Source organism: Podarcis cretensis (assembly GCF_951804945.1).
Source record: "Podarcis cretensis genome assembly, chromosome: 6".
Classification (NCBI taxonomy): Eukaryota; Metazoa; Chordata; class Lepidosauria; order Squamata; family Lacertidae; genus Podarcis; species Podarcis cretensis.
In genome coordinates this window covers 83,037,354-83,053,077 of record NC_137175.1, presented here as the reverse complement: position 1 = coordinate 83,053,077, position 15,724 = coordinate 83,037,354, and the positions used below count along the sequence as shown (strand labels likewise).

Below are 15,724 nucleotides of genomic sequence, written 5' to 3'. Positions count from 1 at the left end.
CAATGGCGTGGGAGGAAAGGACGTCAGGCAACTGAGTAATTTTATTCAAGAGCAATTTGCAAACTTTGCTTTTAGCATTCTCTTGGGAAATGCATCTTTGGGGAGGGGAGGGAATAGAAAACTGCCTTTATAGAATTGCCAACATTTTTCTGGCAAGGCTCCTCTGCCTTCAGCTGCTAGGGGACAAGTACAAATACAGCAGGTTGCTTTTCTACTGGAACAGAGACACAGTAAAAGGAAAACTGCTAATTTTCTCCCTTTCCATGCAGTAATTAAAGGAAACAAGAGGCCACCAGGGGAGGAGGTGGCAGTGTTAATCCACCTGGAATGCATCTGGCTCCTCTTGGCTGATTGTGTGTAAGTGAGAGACAGACAGACAGACAGACAGACAGACAGACAGAGACTTGCAGTGCTATGGCAAAGACACTAAGGACAGCACAGGAGCATCACAGCATCAGGGTCATAGAAGGTCCCACTCCAGTCACTCACTCAGCCTCTCATCTGGGGCATAGCTGCTGAGCATGACTCCTCCCACTCTGCCTTCAGCCAGTAAAAAGACCCTGAATCACTGGGAAAGGGGAGAATCTGCTGCTCAGACAGCAGCGGCATCATCAGGGAATGACTTTGGAGCAGAAGACCAGAGTTCAGCTGAGCAGAGAGATCAGGGGACCCGCAAATGCAGCAGGGCAGGCTTACCACGTTTTGAAGTAAGTGAAGCAATGCACATTACTATCTAAAGAGAGGATGAACTCAGGCCATTAAGTCCAGAAGCTCAAACTATCTGGCTGAATAACTACTAGATGCTGTAGAAGTACCCACCCCATGTCATTGTATTGTGCTGTTTGTTACAAGCCACTGTGGGGCTTCTTTTGGATCAAAATACATGAGCATGTCAAATAGTCACATAAAACAATTATCTAATGCCAACTGTCCTAATTATAGCATTATACAAGATGGCGGAAATACTATGAAATACGTCTCTGAACTCTGGTTTGTGCAATGGCTGCAATCAGCTGTACATAATTTCTCCATGCTGGCTAAGTTATAATGAGCTCTAGAAACCCATGGGGTGCTTCCCATACCCCATCATCAATGGTACAGTCCCACTGTGGAAGGACGTGTGGATCCAGAATTGGCCTCCACAGTCACTTACGGACTCATTGTTAAAACTGTGTTTATGGAAGACAATCTTACTAGGCTACGAGTGATAGCCGAAGAAGAAGAAGAAATTGTCTATTTGCATGTCTGGGGCCAACACTGTGAGACTGCGCCAAAGCACTTCTCAGGATTGGTTTTATGAGCCCAAATCAAATTTGAGGCAGTCCCATTGCCCCCCCCACCCTATCTCAAAGGACCAGCTCAAATGTTAATACATTCGGGTGCCTTGTCGCTAAAATTAAGCTGGCCAAAGTAAGCCCCATCCCTACTTACTTTGCAAGGAAACAATATCTCCCATTCTCCAGCTTATGCATGGTTTGTGGCTAAGGTTTCACACAGGCCAAAGCGCATCATAACTTGTCTGTTTTCCCACCTCAACCATGCTAGAATGTGAAAGGAGAAAGAGGCATTTCACTTTCTTAATGCACTTTTGTACAGCTCTGAAGCCAACAAGAAGGCAATGGGAAATGCCCAGTGGAACTTAACGCAACCTGCTTAGCAGGCAGAAGGAAGCTTTTCTTGTCCTATCCAGGGTGTAGGGATTAGGGAGAAATTTGATTAAGTTAACATTTAAAGACAAACTTACCTAATTCACACTTTCTGTAGCATTATGTGAACCAGAACACAATCAACTTTCAACATGTTCACGTCTCTGAATTTTGCAATGCAGCCAAGTAATGCATTCAAAAATGCATATACAGGGCTGGAGCGTGCATTAAGTGTGCATTAAAATGCATATATTGGTGTGAATAACATAGAGAAGTGCACTATATTAGGGGCGACTGCTTTGCAAAAATGTCTTTAGGCAAAACTGCATACCAAGGATGTGAAGAAATTCACACTAAAATGCTGATGAATTTTCATGTCTTTTTTTAAAAAAAAATGCAAACTGATACGGAAATGAGGAGAACTCACCTTAATATTGGGGAAATGAGAAACAGAGAAACCTAAATTAACAGATTCGCTCATGCATAGCCGGGTGCCATTGTGTTTTCACCGAAGTGGGGGGTGGGGATGGGGGAATAGCAAAAACCTAAAAAATTTTTTTTCTTTCTCTTTCTCTTTTTTTGTTTCAGTCCCACATATGTGAGTCAGAAAGCAATTTTATGTCTCTACAAAATGGCAGGCACAGACGCAAAATGTTATTTAAGACTTCAACCTCTGCTCATCCACCAAACTTCTGTTATGAATCCAGATGTTTTCTGTTATCGGTCCTTGTCAAAAGCCAACTGAAAACATACCAAAATATGCTTCTAGCCACACCTGTGCAACTGGGCTCCCCTCCCCCGCTCCTCTACCCCAGCAGCTATTTAATCTATTCATTTCACAAGTTACATATATCACTTAATTGTATTAAAAGCACAAAGTGAATTGCATTAACAATACAATCCTAGGCATGTGTAATTCTCACTGTGTTCAACAGGACTTACTCCCTAGTAAGTCTGTTTAGGATTGCAGCCTAAGGTCCAAAAAAGGTTAAAACTATATCTCTATTCAAGCATTCCAATAACTTATTGATAGCTGATCTGTATGTGGAGTAAGGGCCAGTTTTTCGCAAGAGCTTAGAAGGATACAGGGCCTGATCTGCAGTCAGAAGCACATGGTGCTACTGCAGGATCCCTGTTAGTGCTGGGCTAGTCAGTCTGTGTCAGGGTAGTGGTCTCACTGCAATAGTGTCCCCAAATGAAGGTGGATTTTCACTGAACAAACTGGGTTGCATTGGCAAAGTTTTGAATTTCACAGAACTCTTCTTTAGATGGAATAAAAAACTTTCCATTCTGTCTAATAAAGAAAACTGCCAAATACCCTAAACCAGCTCATTCTGTTTTAAACTGTCAGACCTTCAGGACCAACTCCTAGGGAAGACCAGATGCTTTCTCACTTCACCATTCGCTGTGAATCAATGCAGTTTTATCCCAAAGCATTTTCAAGATCTCTGTTGTGCTCCCTTTGTTTACAAGGGTTAATTCTGCAGCTCTTACATGGACAAATTCAATTGAAAGGCTCAGGGAACATGGTATATGTGCTCTGATTATGAATTCTGCCCTGCTTGTTAGAATCACTCCCCCCCCTTTCTTTTTTTTTTGTCTTTTACTGTGGTCACAGTTGTGGGGGTTCATGGGCAAGCAGAAAAATTAAGAGATCCCAAAACACGCTTTCAATGTCTGAGTTTCCATGCACAAATTCTTGCATGTCTTGGCAGGTAAGCAGTATATATACAGTGCATAATTCTACCCAATTGGTACATGCCGTTTTATTGGTGCACGAAAGTTGACAGTATACCCAGCTGTAATTTTGCTCATTTATCTTTCCCATTTGAGTAGTGCTTTTAGGCGTGTAGCATTCCAAGGCAGTTTCTAAAATGTGGAACAATTGTCTCAATAAAGATTTATATGGTACAGCCAAAGAACACCGTTTCGTAACAGCGGTTTAAAGAAAAGCCATATCTGTCAGATTAAGCATCATAAAAAGTTTGGGTGAAAAGAAACGTATTCATTTCAAACTAAAAGGGTAACAGAAACGGCAGCCAGGTGAGCTTTGCTGGGGGAGCAAGTTCTGTTATGGCAGGGTGCCATAAGAAAAGGGACTATATTTCGTGTCATCCCCACCTCATCACAGCAACCCACAGAAGGGTCTCTTACCCATGGTCAGGCTGGTATGGAAAGAGATTGGCCTTGTGGCATCTCGGTCATGAGTCTTGCAGGATTTTTAAAGTTCAAACCAGCATTCCAAATTAGGCCAAGAAACAGACTGGGAGCCAGTGGAGCTCTTTGAAAATGGGTAACATGTGTTCCACTTGCCTATCTGCCCTATTTTGTATTAACCATGCAGAGACCTACCTAGGGTCCCTTGCACCCTTGGCAAGGAGCTGTATTGCTCCCTTCCCCTCCCCCCCACTTCATATAGGGAGTGGCAGTCCTTCAATTAATAAGGTATTAGTGTCCTGAGAAGTTTAAGGCTTTATAGGACAAAACCAGAACTTTTAATTGGGCCCGGAAACAATGGCAGCCAATGCAATTGGGCCAGGATTGGTGTTACATGCTCAAACCACCTTACCCAGGTGAGCAACCTGGCGACCAAAGCAGTTTCTGTGCCAAAACCAAGCCTAGAGCATCAGTTTCCTCCAAGAGCACTTGGATCTGGTCCACAATCCAATATTACCATCTACTGAAAGACAGAAATACTACTTATGCTATTAAATCTCTGAAAGCTTTCAGATTGGGCCACTATGGGTCACTTAAGTTGATTCGTGATTTTCAAACTTTCTGCCTTTCCACATTGACTCCTCTCTCATCTCTTGAGAAGCCGCTTCATATCTTCCATACAGCAACAATGAATTCCAGAGTGCAGACTCAATTCATGTGGGGCACTTCCCAAAGTTAGTGGGCCTCACCGTAGCCCAACACAAACACAATGCACAACCTAGACTTTGCACAACCCCAAACTTTCCTCTGGCAACAGATTGCAGGGAAGGTAATGGTGAGCATGCTCATTTTTGGAGAAACCCATGCATCATTACTAATCTAACTGAGGAATCCCTGAGAAGCTTCCAAGGAACCCCATGGCTTTCCTAGAAAATGGACTGAAAACCACTGGGCTAGATGTCTTAGAATCTTTAATAACTTTCATACATCTCCATGGGATGGAAAGCCACAACCAGTTGTGTTTTTTCAGCACACGTACATACCATGAAATGTACACACGTGCAGCTTTGATTACTGTTGATGATGGTATGACCAGAGAATCAGAGGAATTTTCTGATTCAGACATTTGATGATCAGCTTGTTTAATTCAAGCAATGCTCCTTTTAGATACAATGACTAAAGTAAAATTTCAGCTTGTGGTGAGATATCGTGACTTTCTTGAAGCAAGCGAGAACTCTATGAGTCCTATACTGTAATTTCAACTACAATTTGAGACTGCTTCAGTTCCTCCTGACGCAAACAACATACCTTCATGACGAGCTTATAAAATTTAAAAGGGAACTATTAAAATGCATGGCATGATCCAGCAACATTTACAGCACACACTCCTGATGGGTATGTTCAGAATACAGACAAATATCTCCCATTCAGATAATTGGGGCTTAACTTCCGCTGGATTGTACTTGCAGTGTTAGTTCATGGTTATTTTTAAACATTGGTAATGATACTGCCATTTTAATAATTCCAGCTCTTTTACTCAATTTTTAGATGGCAGTGTTGTGGTGAAAAATATTTTAAAGTATTACGATTTGCATCTTCTAGTTATTTGTCACATCTAGAACATGCCTGTAGATTATTGCACAGCACAGCAAGAAAGTACTGCATACATTTCAGTGTATGCAGTTATAAATTACATATCACAGCCACTTTTCTCCAGCCACACTCACCCTACAGTTAACAATGACAAGGAATCAAGCATGCTATAATTTGCTCCCTCCCTCCCTTATAATGCCTGTGGGTTTCTTTCTTTCTCTCTCTCTCTCTCTCTCTCTCTCTCTCTCTCTCTCTCTCATCCAGTGAGAATAAGCAGTGTTTGCCTGCGTGCAAGATGACACTAAGGATGCTTGAAGAACCCGATTGTTGTGAATTCTGATACCAACTGATTCACAGCCTCCCAGAACCCAAGTTACCCAAGGCTTTTCACACTTTCCAAATGTTCTATCACAGGTGTTGGTGCAAAATAAAACTATTGAAATGTTTTTGAAGTGTGGGTTTTCAAAGAAAGTACATTTAGTAATTTGTGATTTGGAAGGAAATGCATTTAGAAACACACCTTTTGAGGGAAAGCAAATATCTTAAAGTTTTGTGAATTTTCAAGCACGTTTTGTTTTAAATGCACCGAATGTGAATGAACGCATAGCACATACCCTAGATAACCATGCCTTCTTGGGCACCACCTCATTCTAGAAAAAGGACTCCACCTACATCCTCCACACAGAGACACATAAAAACAGTTAACATAGCAATTCTAGTCCAACCCATATACATCAAATATTCCTAATTATTTCAGCTCTGGCTAGCAAGGACGCAAGACAAAGGCGAGATTGATGTAGTATGTCTCACAATGGCTCTACTGATTTCTCCACTGGCCCTTCCTCTGCACATGGTCAATTAGAATTTAAAATCCTGTGCTGATTTCATTCTCTGGAATTTTTAAGCAGGTCAGGAAGAAAGATGTTATTGAAAGGAAAACTCTCATCTAAATAAGAAAAGAGCACGTGGCCATCTGGTTCAGTTCTACCGTACAGAAAAGTTGTTGAAACTCAGACTCTCTCTCTCTCTCTCCCCCCCCCCCCCGCCTCTCTTTCTGAGCAAGAGTTTGCCAAGGAATCAAAGAGGAGTATGTTTACATTTAGGTTCCCTTAACATATTTTTATCTCCAAAAATGCTCTGCGCAGCTCGTTTCCTTTCTATAGATGCATATGTTTGCTTACTTATGTCCCGTGCTTAGCAAGATTTGTAGGCTCAGTTGCCAGCAACAGGCTTGATAAAGGTAGGGGCAATCCAAGCAGTCCTTTTAACGTTCTAAGAATGTCTCTGATATAATTTTTTCCTCAAGGCTGTAAGGATGGCTTCACGTACTAAGCCTTTCCTACATGGAAAGGGCTACTGCTCTGGAAACAGCATGAAATCTGGGTGTAGACCATAACACATTTGACCTTAAGTAGGCACCCTGGAAAGCCACAACTCACGCTATGCTAAACTTTCATTTCTGACATGGGAAAGTTTATACCCCATTAAATGAGGTACAAACATTTCTGGGTTCCTGACAGATGTGTCGACCCATTTCTTTTCCCTTTCCGCTGTCCTGTCTCCCCTTCTGCATTACTGGACACTTTACAAAATGCATAATGTAGATTTCTACCTTTGCACTTATGTGCTGTCCATGTGTCAATTTATTTTTGGATGAACGAAACCAGGTTACCTCCTGATCCACAGTACAGCTATTTACAATATTTGGAATTCTATGCCTCCTCTGCTGCCACCGCCCTTTTTTGACTGCATGGGCACAATAACATAAATCTGGCAGTTCGCTAATTGGGGTGAGGGTTATTTGTATGTGGAAGAAGTTAAAAAAAATAACCTGCTGGAAATACAAGAGTAGTGATGGACAAAAGTGGACGGAAATTAAACAGAACAATGTGTATTGTCTAAGTCTAAGTGTATACTTAATATGCAAATTATTTTGGAAATGTACACAAGCCATTTGTGTAAGTGTGCAGGCATTTTGTAAACGTTTTGAAATTTATCCCCAAATACCACTATTGCTTTTCTTTTACCAAATGCAGCCAGACAGGCTGCAAGCTACAGGGGAAGACTAGCTAAGGAGGAGCTGTTTAACCCTTTACTCCTTGGTGACTTTACCATTGATTTACACAAGAAAAAAAATACAGAGGGTATAGGGTTAGTAAGCACCTTCCCTACCCCCCACACACCCCATCAACTTATCCCAGCCACACAATATTCAGTCTGTAAATTTCATAGCTACAAATTAACTACACACAACTGAGCATCACACGACACTGGGCAGCATGTTTATGAATCAAAGTTTCGTAGCATTTTTTCCACCCAAATTTGGGGTGCTGAGATCAGACCATATCCTAAAGGCTTGCCAAATTATCTCCTCCACCACACTTTGGCACACCACAAATGTGAATGGTTCCAAAACCTACAGATCTGCAGGTGGCTGGCCACAGACCATTACCACTAGTCAAGGCACAGGGAGCAAGTTCGCTACAGACACATCAGCTACAGTCCCACTGAAACAGCAGCTGAAACACTGAAGTACTGCAATAAGAAGTGCTTCTTTAATGATCTGCATCCCCCTTGCCGGCTCCTACCACCAGGCAGAACACCAAGTGGAAGCATTGTTCAAATTCTAATTATTTCCAATAACCATGATTTCTACTCCAGCTTGTTACAAAAGCCGATCTGTTAAAAAAGGTGTTATTGCTAGGTTCATTCAGAGGTGACGGTTATAGGGAAAGGGTGCGGTGCTGAGTGTATTTCTTGCATCAATTTACAGATGTTGGTGGCAACGCTGGAAGCAGTGGGGGGTTGAAGCAGGCATGCAGCAACGACCTTTGTTTCCTGCACATGCAACCCTGTCCTTTTTGGAAGGCTCAGAATGGCTCCTGTCCTTGGGTTCTCCTTCTGGCACTTCTGGCATCTATTCTTTGCATGCAGTCACCTAAATAATGTACCCTGTTCGCTACAGTCTGGAAGCAAAGATGGAGACGAAGACATTCCGGTGGTGGAAGTAGGATGACCTGGTTCAGCAATGGTTGCCTAATTAGCACCATGTGAGAATACCCAACACGTAATTTGAGAAGATGTGGGTAAGGGCTGATGCAAACTTCATGCAGTAATTACAGCAGTCAATGCCTTGAATATATAAATCAGGACATGTATTTAAAGCAGTGCTGGATGCATGGTATTGAGTCACGCTGAATTTGCTATTCCCAGTATAGGTCTACTGCGTGTTCCTCTGAAAAGGCAAATCTTAGAGATTGTGGTCCTGTTTCTGTGAACACTGGTTTCGTCCTTAGAAGAAACAAGCTTGCTGCATAATGTCTGAATGGGTTCTTCTAGCCAAGGAATAGGAGAGGCTGATCAGTAGAGGGAAACTCAACTGCACGTATGTATGTGTAAGTGCATGTACATGTGTGTGCACCTAGATAGATAGGGCACAGGTGCACAACACTGGATTCTTCAGGACACTGTGAATATACATTTTCAGTTATTTTGGAAATACAGAAGAACCAGATTTCTGAGTCAGGCAACACAATGTCACACCATAAATTTAAAGGGCTAGTGGTAATAACAAATGAACTCTCAAAATTATCCACTCAGTCTGTGGACAGAGAAATTGGTGGTGCGTTGGTGTTTTCACCAAATTTCTTATGGGAGAGGAGAAATTATTCAACAGTTAACACAAATGAATATAGGAAGGTGCTTTCTACCAAATCAGACCATTGGTCCATCTAGTTCCTTATTGTCTGACTGGCAACAGCTTGCGAGGGTTTCAGATTGGAGAATTCCCAACCTTATCAGGACCTGCCGGAGATTGAAGCTGGGATTTTCTACAGGCAAATCATATGCTCCACCACTGAGTTACAGCTCTTCCCCTTTCTTGGGGAGACCATTTGCACTGGCGATAGCACGGCTTCCTTCTTTTCTCCCTAAAGTTCTTTTTGTTGTTGCTGCTGCCGTCTTGTTGCAACACAGGTGCAGAAACTGTGTAGGCAAACCGGCCACCGTTTTTGCATCCTCCACAATGCCCTAGACCAAGCGCCATTCCAGGGCATGGTGTGTGTGTGTGTGTGTGTGTGTGTGTGGAGAATGACGACTGCCACACACAAACACAAAATGAGTAATAGTAAGAGAGAATATCTTGATTTTTGATACTCCTTCAGAATGAATTTACACAACTGTGCAACAAACTATTTATTAGATGTAGCTACTGTTCAGAAGATTATACCAAGGAAAGTATCAGTATCGTAATGAATCCCACTTAAAAGTGGGCAAACTGTACAGCAAGGGTGTTTGATTCAGTTGCAGGTTCCCATTTCCAAAGGCTAGAGCAGCAGTCCTGTAACTAAAAGTTTTAAGTTTAAAACTTTTTGTACTAATGAATGAATATTGACTCAGAAGTGGGGATGAAGCTGTACATTGTGTATATTTCTGACTGTGATTCATCTTCTTTTTCCTTCCCTTTTTACGTATTTCTTTTGTTTTACAAAGCCACAAAGGCTGTGATTTGAAACACAAGTGGATTTTTGAGCCCTCTCCCTTTCCACCATTACTCCGCTGAAATCAACTGAAATCCAGCTGTTTTCACCCCAATGAAGAAACTGTATGGGTGCCCATATAATTTCCATTGAGGAAGTCAGAACAGCGAACTGTCAGTTTTCAACCTTTCTCTTCACACTTTGAAGGAGACCAGTACTGTACATTTTTTTGAATAAATCACAAGATCACTTACCGCCATTGAAGGCTGTTATTGGCCATTGTGGTGAAGTTCTGGTCATTTACAGGTAAGATGTGAAGTAACACACTGGGATTATGAAATCTCTTTAAGTATTGAATATATATTAACATCTGTTGGTGCATTAAATAGGTAGAAATCGGGGATAAATGCATCTTTGGAGATGCTGTAACCTCTCTAGTTATTTGAAGTAATTAAAAAAAACTGCTTTAAGAGGTAAGTAAACTGAATAAATGACAGTGATAATGAAAATAGAGCACATTAAGAACACTAGAATGAATGTGTTTTCATGAACAACCTTTCAATTCCTTACCCACTCACGTTGGAAAAAACTCTATTAGGCTTAATGGGACTTAATTTTAAGTACTTCAATACACACTTACAAGGAAGTAAGTCCATTTGAACTCTAGGTATACATTTATAGTATAGTGCTGTTACATACTGAGAACTTAGACTGCTGGAATTCCACTACCCTATCAGAACTAAGTAAGGAGTTTTAAATGTTGTTTTGTTGTATGGATGGTATTTTCATACACATGCAATAGGCTGCATTACAGTGCAGATGGACAACATTATAGGTCTCCTCTTTAAATAGAAATTTTAAGGAAATGTTTTGTTACACTATATCAGTTAACATGTTACTCAAGTTACTTTGCCATATGTGTGCAGACAATGTTTCCATTGAAATTATTTAGAGAATGTCATTACTCCCGCCCCCTGCCCAACACACATACTTTCTCTCATAAAAATGCCTTCAGTGGGTCAGGGGAACTTTTAGAAAGAAAGTTACTAGCTGAATGCACCACTGAAAACAAAAACAAATGAATAGAAAATCAATTTACTCATTGGAGTAAACCTAAAGCACTTCACAAAATTACAGATGTATCTTTTTTTAAAAAAAAAAAAACAACGACAACACTTTATTTGCATTCCTCCCTCACTGCATAGGTTTCACTCTCAATAACAGTGTTTGGTATAAATGTATTATAATGGCCATATCCATTTCTATATTGCATGGCTGGGCACAGAATAGTGGTTGGTATGTGAAACTAGCTTTGAATGAGAGATGTGTGACCTTCCCACCCTTTCACCTAAGAGATTTCACTAATATTATTTTAAAACGACATCAACATTCTCTTTAACTGGCCAAATTTCAGGCAAAAGTTGCTGTTGTTTTCAAACATAATTAGTGAAATTTATCAGGTGAAGAGGCAACAAGGTCACAACACTTCCCTATTCAAAGCCAGTTTCATTGCTTTTGCACCAGGTTTCCATAACCTGGCACGTTTTAGGCTGGTAAAAGCAGTTTTACACCAACCAGTACTCTGCGCTAAGCTTACCATAAAAGAATCAACCTGCACATTATAGTGCATTTATAACAAACACTTACCGTGCAAAAGCCGCAGGAAATATTTCCCTAATCTTTATCAACATTTTGTTAACTTCCTGCAAAACTCATACCTATGCATCACCTGTTCAGGATCATCCAAAACCGCTTTGAATTTGGTTTCAGGCAAAATTTCCTAGTGACTCCACTCTAAATATTTCTTGTCTTTAAGGCTACAGTCCTGTACATACTTACCTGGGAGTAAGCCATTGAACTGCACATCATCAGACTTACTTCCAAGTAAACAAATGTAGAATTGCACAGTTACTCATCTCCTTTTAACCAATTCACAGGCCACATCGAAATTTTAAGTGCAGCTCTGAAGGCATAAGCACCTCAGTGTTTCACCCCAAAGTCCAACTTTATGAAAGTGTTGTTTCTCAAAACAATGCAATAGCTGCCTAACAAGGGGGATAACAGCAAAGTAAATGACTTGATGCTTCTTACAAATAGGTTATTCAATTACCTTGGCATTTTTATGTATGTTCGTCTAAACACAGTAATCTTTTTTTTTTAAAGGGGAGGGGAGAAGCACCATGCAAGACACATGTGTGCAATGCCTTTCTATACACTCCACACTTTCTAAAAATAATACCTGTGGGAACTGTCTCATAACTGCCATAGTATATGAAATGCACAGCACATGAATGCTAAAGTAAACTGTGAGCTTGACAAAACTGCAAAGAGGAGCAGATAGTGGTGCTTGCAGATGCATTGCGAAGGACAGAGAGAAAATACGTGTCAAAACGGGTCCTCGCCTGGCTAGAGAAAGGGGATATTGTTTGCTTGGGTCTTGCCACGGTGTGAGGAGCAAGACTCCCACCCTTCTTCTGCATGCAGTTGAAGAATAAGCCTGGCGTGCATTGCGTGCAGGCTTCTTGATTGGAGAATGGGGAAAAGGGGGGGGGGGACCTGGCTGGAATCCAGACAGGCTGGAGTAAAGCGCTCTGTTGATCATTATGTCTGGCCTTCAGGTGTCTCAGCTCACAGTGGGCGGTGGTTGGGGGAGGTGTAGATAACAGTACAGCAGACAAAGAAGAGGAAAAAATAAAGAGTGTTGCTTTGTGTGTGTGTTTAAAAAAGGTTATGAGATATTTTCACGCCGAGTCCTCCTTTTAGAAAATGCATTCCTTGGGTTCCTTTCCCAACAAACCACAGCAAGCGTAGGCTCTGCCCGCGAAGATTTATTTCCAACTGTAATTAGGAACGTCTGGAGTCTCACTAAACCATTTTCTCATTTTAATTGAAATTCATATTTCAAGGGGCGTTGTTTTGTTTCGCTGTGGGTGAACCTAGAAACAGTTTGCATGTCTCTCTGTGTGTTAGGTTTTGCTCTGCACTTTCTTACAGACCCTGCTTAGCTGGGTCTGAATCAGATTTCTATTGTCCTGTTCGCCCTCCCCTCCCCTCCGTCCCAAACCGCTCCCCTGTGAAGCTAGTTTCAGAATGCAACTTTCTCATAAAGGGTCGCATTTTTCTACTCTTTAGTGCCTGGTGAGAATTCTTTATACGAGCATAAGCTGTAAATCAAAGTGCCTTGCTATACTCCGAGACTCTTGAATTCATTTTTCCCCCTTCTCGGGAGGAGGGGAGAAAAAGGGGGCAAAGAAGGAGAAGGAGAAGAAGGAGTAGAAACTACACCCCCTTATGCTTTGTCTGTTGCTCCTGCTTGAGAACTCGTAAATCTCACGCTGCAAAAGCAACTTGAATCTCTCGTGGTGTGTGTGTAAAAAGCACCAGGGAGAGGCTCCTTATTATGAATGTCTTCTGATCGCCTTGTCTTCTCTTCCCTCTGATCTTGTGCTATGAAGAGAGTCCCACACCCCTTTCCTTTTTCTTTTCTTCTTCTTCTCCCAAGCCCGTTGGGAATTCAAGCAAATTCAAAATCAAAGGCGAGAGGAGAATTCCAATGCGTGTCTATGTGTGTTGGGGTTTCTCTTTTTTTTGGGGGGGGAGCAGCCTCTCCCCCCCTAGGTGCAATTAAATTATCCTAGGCAGGCAAATAAATAAATAAATCGCTGGAAAGAGATTTATTTATTTATATGTCAGGAAAGAAAGAAAGACAATCTACTCGAAAGAGGGGGGGGTGAGAGTGGAGTGGGGGGGGGTCTCTTGCCCCAGAGAACCTTGTCTAGAAGAACCTGCGAGGCGTTTTGTCCCCGTAGTGTCTCCGGGCGGCCTCATTATCATAACTGTCAGATGCCCGCAAAGTGTGGCGCGTCCTCCCCTCGCCAGCTGACTTGGCAAAGTTTGTCCCTCGCTTGCCCGACGCCCCACCCGGAGGGCCGCACCTCACTCAAGACCCCCCTCCCGAGAAAGGAAGACGCGGAAAATCAATAAGGAGCCGAGCGTCCTCGTCGTCCCCCCCCAAGAGCCTCTTTCCTCGTCGCCGCCGTTCCCCCCCCCCCCCCAGCCAGCCAGCCAGCCACCCCACCTTCCCCCTCCTCGTTTTCCCTCACGAACAAAGCAGGACACTGTCTGTGATAAGCAGCGGCGTGGCTTCGCAGACTTTTGCCCTGAGGGAATAACTCTGCACATTTTATATAAAAAGAAGTTGAGGGCTTTCTCGGAAAATCGGCAGGCGACCCTCTCCCCCCCCCCCGCCCCGCAAAGTCTTCTCCTCAGGAATGCCCCCACCACCTGCGCGCCAAAGGCGGCTCCGCCGAGAGTGAGGGGAAGCGTTTTTTTGACACATGCCCGGGACCGAACCCGCCGCTCGGAGAAGAAAGAAGGGGATGGGGGACGGGACTCACCGTTTCCCGCTGAGGCGAAGTCCCTCCGGAGTCGTCGGCGAGCTGGACGCGGCGTGAGAAGCATACCAAAGATGCAGAATTCCCAGGGGTTGGATGCGCGGGGGGCCGGGGCAGGGGCTGTGTCGGGCCGGGCCGAAGACGAAGAAGAAGAAGAAGAAGAAGAAGAAACGGAAAGGAGGGCGGTGGTGGGAAAGTCTCCCTTGTCCAGCAGCTGCCGCCGCCGCCGCTGCGAACGGGGCGCTCCCCTTTGGCGCGCGCAGAGACATCCCACCGCCGGCGCGAGCTGACCGACCTGAATTGAAGAACTAAATAGCGCCCGTGTGAAGAGACAGGGTGATGGTGATTGTTGGAGGTGGGCGGGCGGGCAGGCGGGGTGGGGTGGGGAGGGGAGGGGGGGTCTAAGCATCGTCACGTGAGGCGCGACGCGCTCCCCCATTGGCGGCGAAAGCATAACTTGGGCACCCCTTCGCCTTTCTCCGACGCGTCGCTCGGCGAGAGTTGGGAGTGCGCGCGCCGAGGGAGAGCTCGTCTGTCTTGTCTGTCTGGGTCCTCCTCCTCTTCGCCTTCGCCGCCGCCGCCACAGTCCGTGTGGAAGAATGACTGTAGGGTTTCCGAAGGGGACGGGATTAGTAGAGGCGCGAGGCGGCGAGCGTGAAGTCATTCTCCGGCTGAGGCGGGAGGGTGGGTAGGTGGGTGGGGACTGGGAGGAGGCAGGCCACCGCCCCTACACGCACACGGGGACACACACACACACATACACATACACCACGCGTGTGCGTATATTGTGTGGTGAGGAAAGCGAGCCCGTCGAGGCGCGTCCGTAGCGCGCGCTTTCCACACGGGGCTTCGTTTGGGGTCTGAGGGAAGTGTTTGAAGAAGGAAGGAAGGGGCTTCCGTTCAGGGTTCACTTAAGGATTTGGGGGTTTTGGTCGACACACCATGAACAAGGGCTTCGCTTCACGCTGAGGAATTTCTCCCTCAGAAGAGCGTCTGCGCGTTTCATAGCCTGTTGAACAAAAGGAATGCGCTTCCGCACTGTTCATATTTTCTCACTCCCTTTCAAAAAAAAAAAATCGTATCGTAGTGCAACTACGAATGGCTCAAACGTGTCGTCCCCCCCTCCCAATGAATGGAAAGTACGTCCAACTTTGGGCTCCACTTTCTTTTAGGAAATCTGGCAAACGTGGTCTCGACCTTTTTAACCAACTCAGTCTTTTGTCTTCCCTCTTTCCTCACACATGACCTGTTATCTTCCACATTTTCGCCCATATCTGCCTGGAATTTCACTTTGTCGCCTGTCTCTTTGTAGCACACCCGTTTCTGGCCACTGCAATCATAGAAACTATTATTTCCTTACCCTGAAAGAATTCCTTATACGTTTTGTATTGGCTGACAAGAAACAAGAAGAGTCTCGCTGAACTGCCTATGTATTTATCAACCATGAAATATATTT

General features: G+C 43.7%; 1 long non-coding RNA gene across 1 annotated transcript in view; it reads right to left on the bottom strand.

Annotated features, from left to right (window-relative positions):
* The window catches only part of LOC307218985, a 99,405-nt gene extending 84,861 nt beyond the window's left edge, over positions 1-14,544 (bottom strand). Inside the window, exon 1 of the long non-coding RNA XR_013840225.1 lies at positions 14,272-14,544. This is a non-coding gene — a long non-coding RNA (uncharacterized lncRNA). The remainder of the gene's footprint in view (positions 1-14,271) is intronic.
* Positions 14,545-15,724: the final 1,180 nt, after the last annotated feature.